Source organism: Dendrobates tinctorius, unplaced genomic scaffold, assembly GCF_039654945.1.
Source record: "Dendrobates tinctorius isolate UK_male_01 unplaced genomic scaffold, ASM3965494v1 ptg000083l, whole genome shotgun sequence".
In the NCBI taxonomy this organism is placed as follows: Eukaryota; Metazoa; Chordata; class Amphibia; order Anura; family Dendrobatidae; genus Dendrobates; species Dendrobates tinctorius.
Window position 1 is genome coordinate 9,694,705 of NW_027361751.1, and position 12,505 is coordinate 9,707,209.

General features: G+C 50.0%; 1 protein-coding gene across 1 annotated transcript in view; it reads left to right on the forward strand.

Moving 5' to 3' along the window:
* Positions 1 to 12,505, forward strand: part of ANKDD1B (ankyrin repeat and death domain containing 1B) — a 101,162-nt gene that overhangs the window by 5,516 nt on the left and 83,141 nt on the right. The gene's annotated exons all lie outside the window — the stretch shown is intronic.

A 12,505-nucleotide genomic window follows, 5' to 3' on the forward strand; every position in this document is an offset into this window, starting at 1 on the left:
CATACCCTTACCTCTGAGCAAGGCTTTACCTACTGCTTTACCTCCATGCCCTGCTTTACCTCCGTACCTTGCATTACCTCCCAGCACGGCTTTACCTCTGAGCACGGCTTTACCACCGAGCACGGCTTTACCTCCACGAGCCTGGCTTTACCTCCGCGCCCGGCTTTATCTCCACGCACCGCTTTACTTCCGCGCCCGGCTTTACCTCCGCCACTGCTTTACCTCTGTGCATGGTTTTACCTTTGTGCATGGCTTTCCAGATTAAGTCAGGTAATGAGGGATATTTATGAAACTAAATGAGCCAACACTGTCAAAAATGATCATGAAAGACCGCTTTAGGCACAAATCATGTCACTCTCTGCATCTTGTCTGACATGGAGAAAGATTTATCAAACCCCACTTTCATAATTTTATCCCTGTCTAGGAATTAGACGGTATTGATGTAAGCCTGCCTCTATAGAAGAGAACATCTTCGTACAATATATACAGACTTTTATAGAACATGGCCCAATTTTCCATCATATGAGATTAGAGGCGGACACATGTTCAAGAGGAGAAGCCTCATGCACCCCTATGGCAGTCCCGTTACTGCTCTGTATAAAATGAAGCTGGAATATAGTGGGTGCATGAGCCCATATTTTGCTACAACAATAATCAGTGCATAGTGAATTTGCAGGATGTTTCTGATCTGGGAAGCGTTTGTTATTTCTTCCCTATTGGCAAGATCATCAGATCATACATTGCCAAGAAAAATATTTAAGAACAGAGGAAAACAATATAAATGTTTGTTCTTTCTCTATATTGACAATATATTTAGACCACACCACATGACGGATATTGAATCCTTGTCTGGTTAAGATCTAATGAAGTTCAAGTAAAATGAGAAGTAACCAAAACCAATGCCCAAACAGTCAGACAAAAAGAGTAATACCAGTGCCCAAATGTCACTACAAATACATGGTATCCATATAGTCGAGAACAGCTAATTGTGTTGGCACGTGGGATATATTAAAGCTGAAGGGGTTAAGTTGGTCACTGTCGACAGACAATTGTTTGGTGACTTAGACTTCTTGAAGAAATCTTTTTACAGTTATTGGGTAGTGAGTTCACGGGAAGAAGCAGGACAAACTCCTGCAGACAGTAGAGAGAGGATGTAATATGGGAAGATGAGTATTATAGGTCATTGGATCAGCAAAGAGCCCAATCTGTTAGCACTGGGTATGAGGGCAGAAATGTATGATGGAGTAGCCATGTGGAGAGCTTTGTAGAGGAGGAGAGTTTTGACGTCAATTCTAAAAAGCAACAAGTAACTAGGTGTAATGATCGACAGAGATTAGAGGAGTTATTACAGGGGTCGTTTGGATGTTTTGGGTTGTCATGATTTGGGAAGAGAGGACACAATGGTTTGACGGTGGATGGCTTCACCCAGCCACTGGCAATGAATGGATAAAAAAATCTTTGTGTTAACAAGCAGTCCCTCGCCAGCTTCAAGTCCACCCTCACTGCCGAAAACAAACTTCTCATCTCTCATATCCTCCCTGTCTCACAACCCTAAACAGCTTTTCAACACTTTCATTTCTCTACTTAGTCCCCCGGCACCTCCTCCCTCTCCTCTCATTTCTGCTGAAGACTTTGCCTCTTTCTTTAAGCAGAAGATCGATAACATCAGAGAAAGCTTTGGCCCGCAGCCCCAATGCCTCTCCTCTTAACTGCTCAGCCCTGTTCTTCCAAAACCAGCTTCTCCACCATGACAGAAAATCAGGTCTCCATCCTTCTGTGAAGATCATATCTCACCACTTTCACGCTTGATTTGCTCCTGTCCCACCTCATCCCTAACCTCGCCACAGTCTTCATCCCAACCCTAAGGGTCCCGTTACACTAAACGACGAACCAGCGATCCCGACAACGATGCGACCTGGTCAGGATCGATGGTGCGTCGCTACATGATCGCTGGTGAACTGTCAAACAGGCAAATCTCACCAGCGATCAGGACAAGCGAGGATGCTGGTATCCAAGGTAAACAGCGGGTAACTTAGGGCCGTGTGCGCTTAGTTACCCGCTGTGTGCCCTGGATACCAGCGTGCTAGCGATCTCGCTTAGTGTGAAGTACCCCTAACACATCTCTTCAACCTTTCACTTACAAATGGTGTCTTCGCCTCATCCTTCAAACATGCCCCAATCACACCCATCCTCAATAAAACCTCCCTCGACCCATCCTCTGTGTCTAGCTATCTCCCAATATCACTTCTCCCTTATGCCTCAAAACTACTGGAACAGCATGTCTTTCTTGGAACTGTCCTCCCACCTCTCCTCCTGCTCCCTCTTTGACCGGTTACAATCTGGCTTCTGACTGCATCACTCAACTGAAACTGCCCTAACTATAGTCACCAGCAACCTACTATCCACCAAGAGCAAGCGACACTACTCTGTCCACCTTCTCCTGGACCTGTCTTCTACCTTTGACACTGTGCACCATTCCCTCTTGTTACAGATTTTCTCATCTCTTGGCATCACAGATTTGGCCCTGACTTGGATCTTGTCATATCTAACAGACCGGACATTCAGTGTCTCTCCCAAATCACCTCCTTACCTTGCTCCCTGTCTGTCGGTGTTCCCCAAAGCTCAGTTATAGGCCCCCAACTCTTCTCCATCTATTCCTTTGGCCTGAGACAGCTCATAGAATCCCACGGTTGCAGTATCATCTCTACGCCGATGATATGCAGATCTACCTATCTGGATCTGACATCACCTCCTTACCAAAACCCCACAATGTCTGTCCGCTATTTCATCTTTCTTTTCTGCTCGCTTTCATCATCTTTCCCCCATCTCACTCTACCCCTCCACCAGATCTATCAATGTCAATGGCTGCTCGCTTTCCCCAGTCACGCATGCTTGGTGCCTCGGGGTGAGCCTTGACTCTGCCTTCTCTTTCAAGCCACATATCCAAGCCCTTGCCTCCTCCTGCCGACTCCAACTAAAAAATATTTCCCAGATCCATACATTCTTTGACCAAGAAACTGCAAAAACGCTTGTGCACACCCTCATCATCTCCTGCCTCGACTATTGCAACCTCCTACTCTCTGGCCTCCCCTCTAGCATTCTTGCACCACTCCAATCTATCCTAAACTCTGCTGTCCGACTAATCCACCCGTCTCCCCGTTATTCCCCAGCCTCTGCTCTCTACCAAGCCCTTCACTGGCTTCCTATTGTCCAGAGGCTCCAGTTCAAAAACCCTAACTATGACATGCAAAGCCATCCACAACCTGTCTCCCCCATACATCTGTGACATGGTCTCCCCGTACTTACCTAAACGCAACCTTCTATCCTCTCAAGATCTCCTTCTCTACTCCCCTCTTATCTCTTCTTTCGCATACAAGACTTCTCCCGTGCTTCCCCACATAATCTGGAACTCTCTACCACAACACATCAGACTTTCGCCTACCACGGAAACCTTCAAAAAGAGCCTGAAGACCCACTTCTTCCGATAAGCCTACAACCTGCAGTGATCCTCAGTCTACGGAACCACCGCATGACCGGCTCTGCCCTCTCCTAATGTCCCTCACCCATCCCCTGTAGACTGTGTGACCTCACGGGCAGGGTCCTCTCTCCTTCTGTACTTGTGTGTGCCTTGTATTGCTCATGTTTATTGTACTTGTCTATGTATGCCCCTTTTTCACATGTAAAGTGCCATGGAATAAATGGCACTATAATAATAACTGGACAGAGAGCTATACATACTGTAGAGTTTAGGTGAAGATTCTCTGCAAGTATCGTATAGTCACTGTCATAACATTTTGGAAGATTAGGGCTTGTTCACATGTTGTGATTTGCCACTTTTTTTTTTTCACAGAAAAAAATGCCTTTTCTCGTACCAGTGAATGAGATTTTAGAAAGCTCGAGCACATGCTGCTTATTTTTCACTTGCAGATTTGAACCATCAAAGTGATTTTCCAAATCTGCAGCATGAAAACTCTTTTCGTATTTTTTTTGCATTGCATTTCATCCATTCAAATGAATGGGATAAAAATGCACACAAAAATGTACCAAAAAACCCTCATAAAACTCAGTGTATCTGCAGGAGAAGTTGACATGCTTCGGATTTGAAACCCGCACCGTAGATCAGATTACGCTGAGTATAATAAAAGCCCAGTGGGCAGGAGATTTCTATAAATCCCATCCACTTTGCTGTATCTGTAAGACACTGTGTATTTGATGCTGCAAAAATACGGAGCATAAAAACACACACAAAGCTCCCTGTAAGAACGTAGCCTAAAAATCCAATATATATTCTGTGTAACCACTTAGGCTATGTGCACACGTAGTTTTTTGGGTGTGCGGATTTTGGAGAGAAAACCGCAGGTAAATCCGCAGGACAAAAGTTCTGCGGTTTTGCCTGCGGTTTTACACCTCATAATGGATAAGGTGTAAAACTGCAACGTTTCTGCACCAAGCAATTGACATGCTGCAGATTGTAAACCGCAGCAAAACCGCGCGGAAAAATCCGCAGCATGTGCACTGCTTTTTTTTTTATTTCCATAGGAAATAAAGGTACTGTACAATGCAGCAGAATCCGCACCGTGTGCACATACCCTTGCGTGCACATCAGATGTCTCTTACGTTCTCTTCTTTCCAGTTTGTGTTCAACTTGACTCTTTTTATAAATTATGTGAGTTCTTTTTTTTTTTGTAAGACAGTATGTTTCACATTTCTGGAAAAACAGAAGATAAAAATATATCTTGTGTCTTACATGCAGCAGTCAGAAACATCATCTTAAGGCCATGTTCACACATTCAGCATTTGTTCAGTATTTTACCTCAGTATTTGTAAGTCAAACCGAGGAGTGGGTGATAAATCCAGAAGTGGTGATGTGTCTCTATTATACTTTTCCTTTGATTGTGCCTCTCCTGGTTTTGGCAGCCAAATATTGAGGTAAAATACTGACCAAATAGTGAAATGTTAATAAGCCTTTACCCAACAGACTGTCACATTGTGCCAGTGTCCGACCTCAGGATATAACTTAGGCTGGTTTCACATTAGCGCTTTTTAAGCGCACGCACGGCCGGGGGTAGCTCCGCCCCCGAGCCGGCTCTCTGCCCGGCATGCCCGCCCCTTGCTTGTAGCGCCGCCTCCTAGCGCACAGCGGCGCCTGCGATCGGCGCACCCTATCTTTAGCATAGGGTGCACAGATCATGCGCAGGCCGTGCGCTAGTTGCGCTTTGACCTGCGCTGCGCACTTTTGACGGTGCGCCGTGCGCGCCAAAATCAAACTTTTCGGATTTTGGCGCGCACGGCGCACCGTCAAAAGTGCGCAGCGCAGGTCAAAGCGCAACTAGCGCACGGCCTGCGCACGATCTGCGCACCCTATGCTAAAGATAGGGTGCGCCGATCGCAGGCGCCGCTGTGCGCTAGGAGGCGGCGCTACAAGCAAGGGGCGGGCATGCCGGGCAGAGAGTCGGCTCGGGGGCGGAGCTACCCCCGGCCGTGCGTGCGCTTAAAAAGCGCTAATGTGAAACCAGCCTTAACTACATATAATTAGTCTTCACCCTGGTAGAGATTTACTTAACAGAAAACAAACAAAGAAATCATCGAACCTGGAAAACATAGCAAACATTACAAAACTGACTATGAAAACTTGTACAGAGCGGAACCGCATGTGCATGATGTGAATGGAGAGGAGCCATGTGTGTACAGAGCGGAGCCGCATGTGTATGAGGTGGATGGAGAGGAGCCGTGTGCGTACGATGTGTACGGAGCGGAGCCGCATGTGTATGAGGTGTACAGAGAGGAGCTGTGTGTGTATGAGGTGTACGGAGCGGAGCCGCATGTGTTTGATGTGTACGGAGAGGAGCCATGCGTGTACGGAGCGGAGACACGTGTATGAGGTGGACGGAGGGGAGATGCGCATGTACGAGGTGTGCGGAGCGGAGCCATGTGTGTACGAGATGTGCGGAACAGAGATGTGCGTGTATTTTGGCATGGGGGGCCATTTGAAAGTTCGCACCGGGGCCCATTACTTTGTAGTTACGCCACTAGTTCTGGTACCTGAACCGAACTTTGGAATAAAGTTCGGGTCAAGTAACAGAACCCGAACTTCTTTAGATCTACTCATTCCTAGTTATGAGAAAATTGCAACAAATGTGTATTTTACTGACTTGTCTCTAAACCTAAGCTGCAAAGACTCTGTTGAGACCATATTTTTTCATCCTGTTGATAATGACTGTTTTTTGGAGGGACAAATGAATCAGGAAACAAAAAATAATTGTATTTATAATATATATAAATACACGGAAGAAAAAGACAGACAGATAACTGTAACACCCCTGCCGGCATCACCGCATAGCCTCCCATCCCCCACACACCAACTTACTCACTGCTCCAGGCCATGCTGTGACTTCTGTCTTCTGCCTGCTCCATGCTGTGTGCTCTTGCTTCATGTCTGCTCTCTGCATGCTTCCAGGCTGTGTGCATAGGGGGGCGGCGTCGGCACTGGTTCTTATCGAATCAGTGTGTACCTGCTTAATGTGTCCCTGGCCAATCACCAAGAGGCCTCTAGTATTTAGGGCAGCTCCACCTGGTGGAAGCTGCCTGAGCAACGCTTTCACTCAGTTAGTGTCTTGCTACTGAGTTGCCAGGTCCTTTCCTGTGTTTCGCCTTCTCTGGAGACTTGATTCCTAGCTTTGCCTTGTACCTATGTGTCAGTCATCCAGGAGGCAGAATATACTGGTCTCTGTGTCCTTGTTCCTAGCCTTGCCTTGTACCTGTCTGTCCGCCCTCCAGGAGGCAGGATATCCTGGTCTCTGTGCTATTGCGCCTGACCTTGTCTCTTACTTGTCCTTGCCCCCCTCCAAGAGGCAGAATATCCTGGTTTCTGTGTCTTTGTTACTGTACCTTGTCACGTACCGTTACCTTGTCTGAACTCAGTCCTACCTCTGCTTCTCAGTCTCCTTGTCTGTGGATCCTTTCCTTGCTGTGTCTTTCCTTGTGTCCTCTCTGTCTGCCTGTGCTTGGCACTCTTGCTGCTCTGCCTGTGCTCCACACTCTTGCTGCTCTGCCTGTGCTCCACACTCTTGCGGCTCTGCCTGTGCTCTGCGTTCTTGTGGTTTTGCCAGTGCTCCGCACTCCTGCGGTTCTGCTTCTGCTGCTGCAGAACCTCTTGCTACTAACTGCAGCTCGTCTCCGCAGCCTTGCGGTTCTCCAGTGTGAACCGGTCCAAACCTGTTCCTTCATACCTATTCCATACACCTCTCCTTCCTGCCCAAGTCCCTGTGCCTTCCTAGTCTGCTGTGCCCGACTACCAGTGTCTCAGCCGTGCTTGCCTGCCAGTGTGTCAGCCGTGCTTGCCTGCCAGTCTTAGCTGTGCCCGTCTGCCAGTGTCTCAGCTGTGCCCGCCTGCCAGTGGGTCACCCTCCCAGGGCTGTGGGGTACTCGGTACCATGCCGGTATCAGCGGGATGTGTCACAGCAGCGGGGACCCGGTCCGTGGCCCTGGGCGCCCAAGTAATGGGGGGAATGTAATGGTTTGAATGAATAGTTTGTGACGCCACCTGTGGTGTTCGGCAAGTGAGATGTTAGGCCGACGCTGCATGCAGATCCTCTGGGGCTGGTGGTGTGTTGCAGCCAAGATGGTGAAGCTCCCCACAGGTGGAGCTGTAGCCCCAGGGCAGTGTAGATGTTGGGGAAGAGGAGAGGCACAAGGTACCCAGTTGAAGCGGGGCTGGATGCATTGGCGCAAGAATGAATGGAGGACACCAGGGCTTGCAGTTCCAAAGCTTTACTCACAGTCTGTAGTACACACAGGTGCCTGCCTCCGTGCTGTGTCCTCCGGGTCAGGGACTCAGTCATCCTCCAGGCAAGATGGAATGCTCCCTTCCAACGCTCCGCCAACATGTGCCTTTCTGAACGTCTCCTCTATAGCGCCTTTAAGTGTGAAGTACTCCCAGTACTGAGTTACACTGGAGTGCCTCCTGACAGATGTTCCCAAGAACTCTACTTGTACAGCAGACAGCTGTAGCCTGCTTCGGGGACTCCCTACTCCTGAGTCCCGGCTCACTATCCAAGTTGCTGTTGTGCCCCCAAGTCTTAGATGGGAGTAGTGCATTTACAGCCCACTACTCCACCGGTGTCTGCTGCAGAACCATTAGTGTCCATACAACCTCAGGGACCGGGCCCCGGCCTTGCGCTTAGAACTTCTAGGCAGGGTTCTTCCTCTAACCCACGTCCTCTCTGTTCCCTTTTACTCCTTTGTTCCGTTCTAATCTCTCTCTCTTATGGAAGATCAGGTTTCAGTTCAATGTCTTTCTCCTTCTATTTCCCGTGCCAGCAGACCCAGGTCACTCAGGTCTGCTGCAGCACCTCCTTCCTCCATCCCTCTCTCAGGGATCTTCTTTCCTCACTCCTCTCTGAGTGGCTTCCTCTCTGACTGACCTGTAATTCTAAACCTTCCTGCTCTTTTATGTATTCTCCACTCCACCCGCCTCCCAGCACGTTTCGTGTTCCAAGTCGGGAACCACCAAAGGTGCTCTGCTACTCTCTAAGCAAGGAGCCGCAATGTGGCTTTGCTGAACTACTCTGTTGTGTGGGGTGCGAGTGTTGGAGCGTGGTCAGGAGCCTCCAACTTACCTGGATATGGTGGGGCACCACACCTCAGGAGGAGGTGCAGTACCTCTGTGGCGACTGAGCCTCAGGGGCGCCACATACCCCCAGTTAAACACAGCACGTCCGCAGGCTGCAAGTTAAACAAAGTTGACAACGCAGGAACATACAAAATTTTTGTAATGCTAAACAAACATTTCTTATACTAAACTTCCCAATGTGGGAGGTGCTCATTCTTGAACGTTGAAAGCAATTCTTAATTAACTATCTAAAATCTTAAGTCAAAAGTGCAATTTTCAATACAATATGTAATTCAAAGTGCTATTGTCTGTTACTCACTATCACTTCAGTATTCTTCATCAACACATTTCTTTCCATCTTTAGTGCACATTTTCTACTTTCTTTGAACTCTGAGTGACAACCGTGGTGCCTGGTTCATCACCTACATTTTCTATTCTTTATTCAAATCTCTCATCTCTCTACCAAAACATTCCTAATTCTATATAAAAGCCATTTCCTAGTTACCAATACTCTCATAAGACACATCATTATCAAATACTTCACATTAAAACTTTCAACAATTCTTGTAAGTGCTGGACACCGCTCCCAGCCGGGATCTCTTGCAGTGTCCTTTGATTGGAGTCATACTCCAGATGAGGTAGACCTTATCTTCGAAAAGTGTCCATGTAAAACCAAGAGAGGGCACCTAAAGAGCTGCAACTATTTACAATAGCAGTTCTGGACCATTCAGCGTTCATGATCTCTGTAGTTCAAATGGAAAGGCTGCCAACACAACTGGGCAACACTGGAAAAACAAACAAAACTAAACCATGATGGTTAAAAATAGAACAAAAGGCACAACGGTGCAAATAAACCCTCCTGGGTAACGAGTTATTATTTTCTTTTTTTTTTTTTTAGAAATTTCTTTACTAGTGGTTGTTGTTCCCTCCTGGGGTTTCTGGACTGGAACCGCTACCAGATGTGTAACGTTGGGTGTCTTCATCTTGTTGCTGGTTGCTTGCCATACGCATGTATTCTCTCTCCCGGTGTTCAGCTGCCAGTTGCCGGATGGTAGCTTGACAACTAGCCCAGTTCTCATCATCCTCCCGGGACCGATCCAGGCTGGTTTTGTACCACGGCGCCACCATCAGGGGTTCCGGTGTTTCCCCCCAGGGACAGGCATCCCGGTCCCAGACCAGATCTAGCACGACCTGGCCAGCCGCTGCGACCGCGGTACACCCCAGGGCCTTCCCAGGTGTAGAGGCATCAGATGTACCTGGAGCCTCCTGGCGGTGTGGTCTCTGCTCTGGTGCAGGCGTAGTGGCGGTGGGCGCTGCCCGGTGGGACACTGGGGACGACGGTGGAGCTAACAGCGGCTCCGGGTCCGCGGGGGTCTCTGTAGGGACCTGCGCGGCCGCGTCAGGTCCGGACCGGGGCTTATCTTCCTCCACTTCAGCTCCCTGTGCTGTGTACAACTCCTCCGGTAGTAGCAGCAGGGAGGGAACAAGGTATGCTGCCGGTGGCATGGCAGCGGTCGCAGGCTCCACAGGGTCTGCCTGGAAGAGGTCCGCTGCAGCAGCGGCGGGTACCGTTGTCGCGCGTATCGCAGGTGTAGGCCCCTCCTGGGTGTGCTGCAGATTCAATGTCCATAGCGCTTCCTGCCTCAGTGGCAGGTGGCGCGTCAGCTGGGCAATTTCGTCCTCCAGCTGCTGGCGGGTCATCCTAGAAGCAGGGTCTGAGCCTTCAGCCATGGCGACGGGGAGATCCACCTCCCCGCGCTCCGCAGGCCTCCTTCCCTCTTCTTCCATCATGGCGTTCTGGTGTTCTTCCTGCCTCGGCTGCCTTCCCGCCACTGGCTTCTGCCCCTCCTTCTTGGGGCGGCGTCTTCTTCCAGCGCCTCCATACCAAGCCAGTATACCAACACCTCGGGAGTGGGCCATGTTGCTGCCACATAGTAATTGAGGCAGGGGAGGCCTAAGACTGTTCGCGGTCTTTTCCTAGGACCTCCCATATCGTCACGCCCTTCTTCACCGCGCCAGCGGCCATTTTTAATGTTCATTTTACAGTCTATTAAATTGGGTCTTCTGCACATTCTTAAAAGTTTTAAGTCCAACAAATCTTAGGCACACAGAACCCGATGGCATCGGGTCTCGTCATCCTGTTCGTGACGCCAAGTTGGGTCGCCCTCCCAGGGCTGTGGGGTACTCGGTACCGGGCCGGTATCAGCGGGATGTGTCACAGCAGCGGGGACCTGGTCTGTGGCCTGGGCGCCCAAGTAATGGGGGAGTGTAATGGTTTGAATGAATAGTTCGTGACGCCACCTGTGGTGTTCAGCAAGTGAGATGTTAAGCCGACGCTGCATGCAGATCCTCTGGGGCTGGTGGTGTGTTGCAGCCAAGATGGTGAAGCTCCCCACAGGTGGAGCTGTAGCCCCAGGGCAGTGTAGATGTGGGGGAAGAGGAGAGGCACAAGCGGTGTAGAAGATGGTACCCAGATGTAGCGGGGCTGGATGCGTTGGCGCAAGAATGAATGGAGGACACCAGGGCTTGCATTTCCAGAGCCTTACTCACAGTCCTGTAGCACACACAGGTGCCTGCCTCCGTGCCGTGTGCTCCGGGTCAGGGACTCGGTCAACCTCCAGGCAAGATGGAATGCTCCCTTCCAACGCTCCGCCAACATGTGCCTTTCTGAATGTCTCCTCTATAGCGCCTTTAAGTGTGAAGTACTCCCAGTACTGAGTTACACTGGAGTGCCTCCTGACAGATGTTCCCAAGAACTCTACTTGTACGGCAGACAGCTGTAGCCTGCTTCGGGGACTCCCTACTCCTGAGTCCCGGCTCACTATCCAAGTTGCTGTTGTGCCCCCAAGTCTTAGATGGGAGTAGTGCATTTACAGCCCACTACTCCACCGGTGTCTGCTGCAGAACCATTAGTATCCATACAACCTCAGGGACCGGGCCCCGGCCTTGCGCTTAGAACTTCTAGGCAGGGTTCTTCCTCTAACCCACGTCCTCTCTGTTCCCTTTTACTCCTTTGTTCCGTTCTAATCTCTCTCTCTTATGGAAGATCAGGTTTCAGTTCAATGTCTTTCTCCTATTTCCCGTGCCAGCAGACCCAGGTCACTCAGGTCTGCTGCAGCACCTCCTTCCTCCATCCCTCTCTCAGGGATCTTCTTTCCTCACTCCTGAGTGGCTTCCTCTCCCAGACTGACCTGTAATTCTAAACCTTCCCGCTCTTTTATGTATTCTCCACTCCACCCGCCTCCAAGCAAGTTTCGTGTTCCAAGCAGGGAACCACCAAAGGTGCTCTGCTACTCTCTAAGCAAGGAGCCGAAATGCGGCTTTGCTGAACTACTCTGTTGTGTGGGGTGCGAGTGTTGGAGCGTGGTCAGGAGCCTCCAACTTACCTGGATGGTGGGGCACCACACCTCAGGAGGAGGTGCAGTATCTCTGTGACGACTGAGTCTCAGGGGCACCACACCAGTGTCTCAGCTGGAGCACACCAGCCAGTGTCTCAGTCCTGCCCGCCTGCCAGTGTCTCAGCCGTGTCCGCCTGCCAGTGTCTCAGCCGTGCTCGCCTGCCAGTGTCTCAGCCGTGCTCACCTGCCTGTCTGTCAGTCGCACCTGTCCTAGCATTCTGTTCCCCAGTGGGAAGCCACAGCTAGACACCACCCTGGAGTGGCACCTGGCAGCTACCTGCCGCACAAGCCTGACCTCACCATCAGAGGCTCCAGTGAAGACCGAGGTAGCTGCATTAGTTACGCCCCTTCCAGGGTAGTCTGGTTTGTGGCACAGTGGGCCCACAACACCCTGGCTCACGCCAATCAGCCAAGGCGCGAGTGTGACAATAACAATGGCTGATGACAATTTGTATATGTAGAAAAAGGATCAGATCAGAAGAGCAAGTGCGAAAGC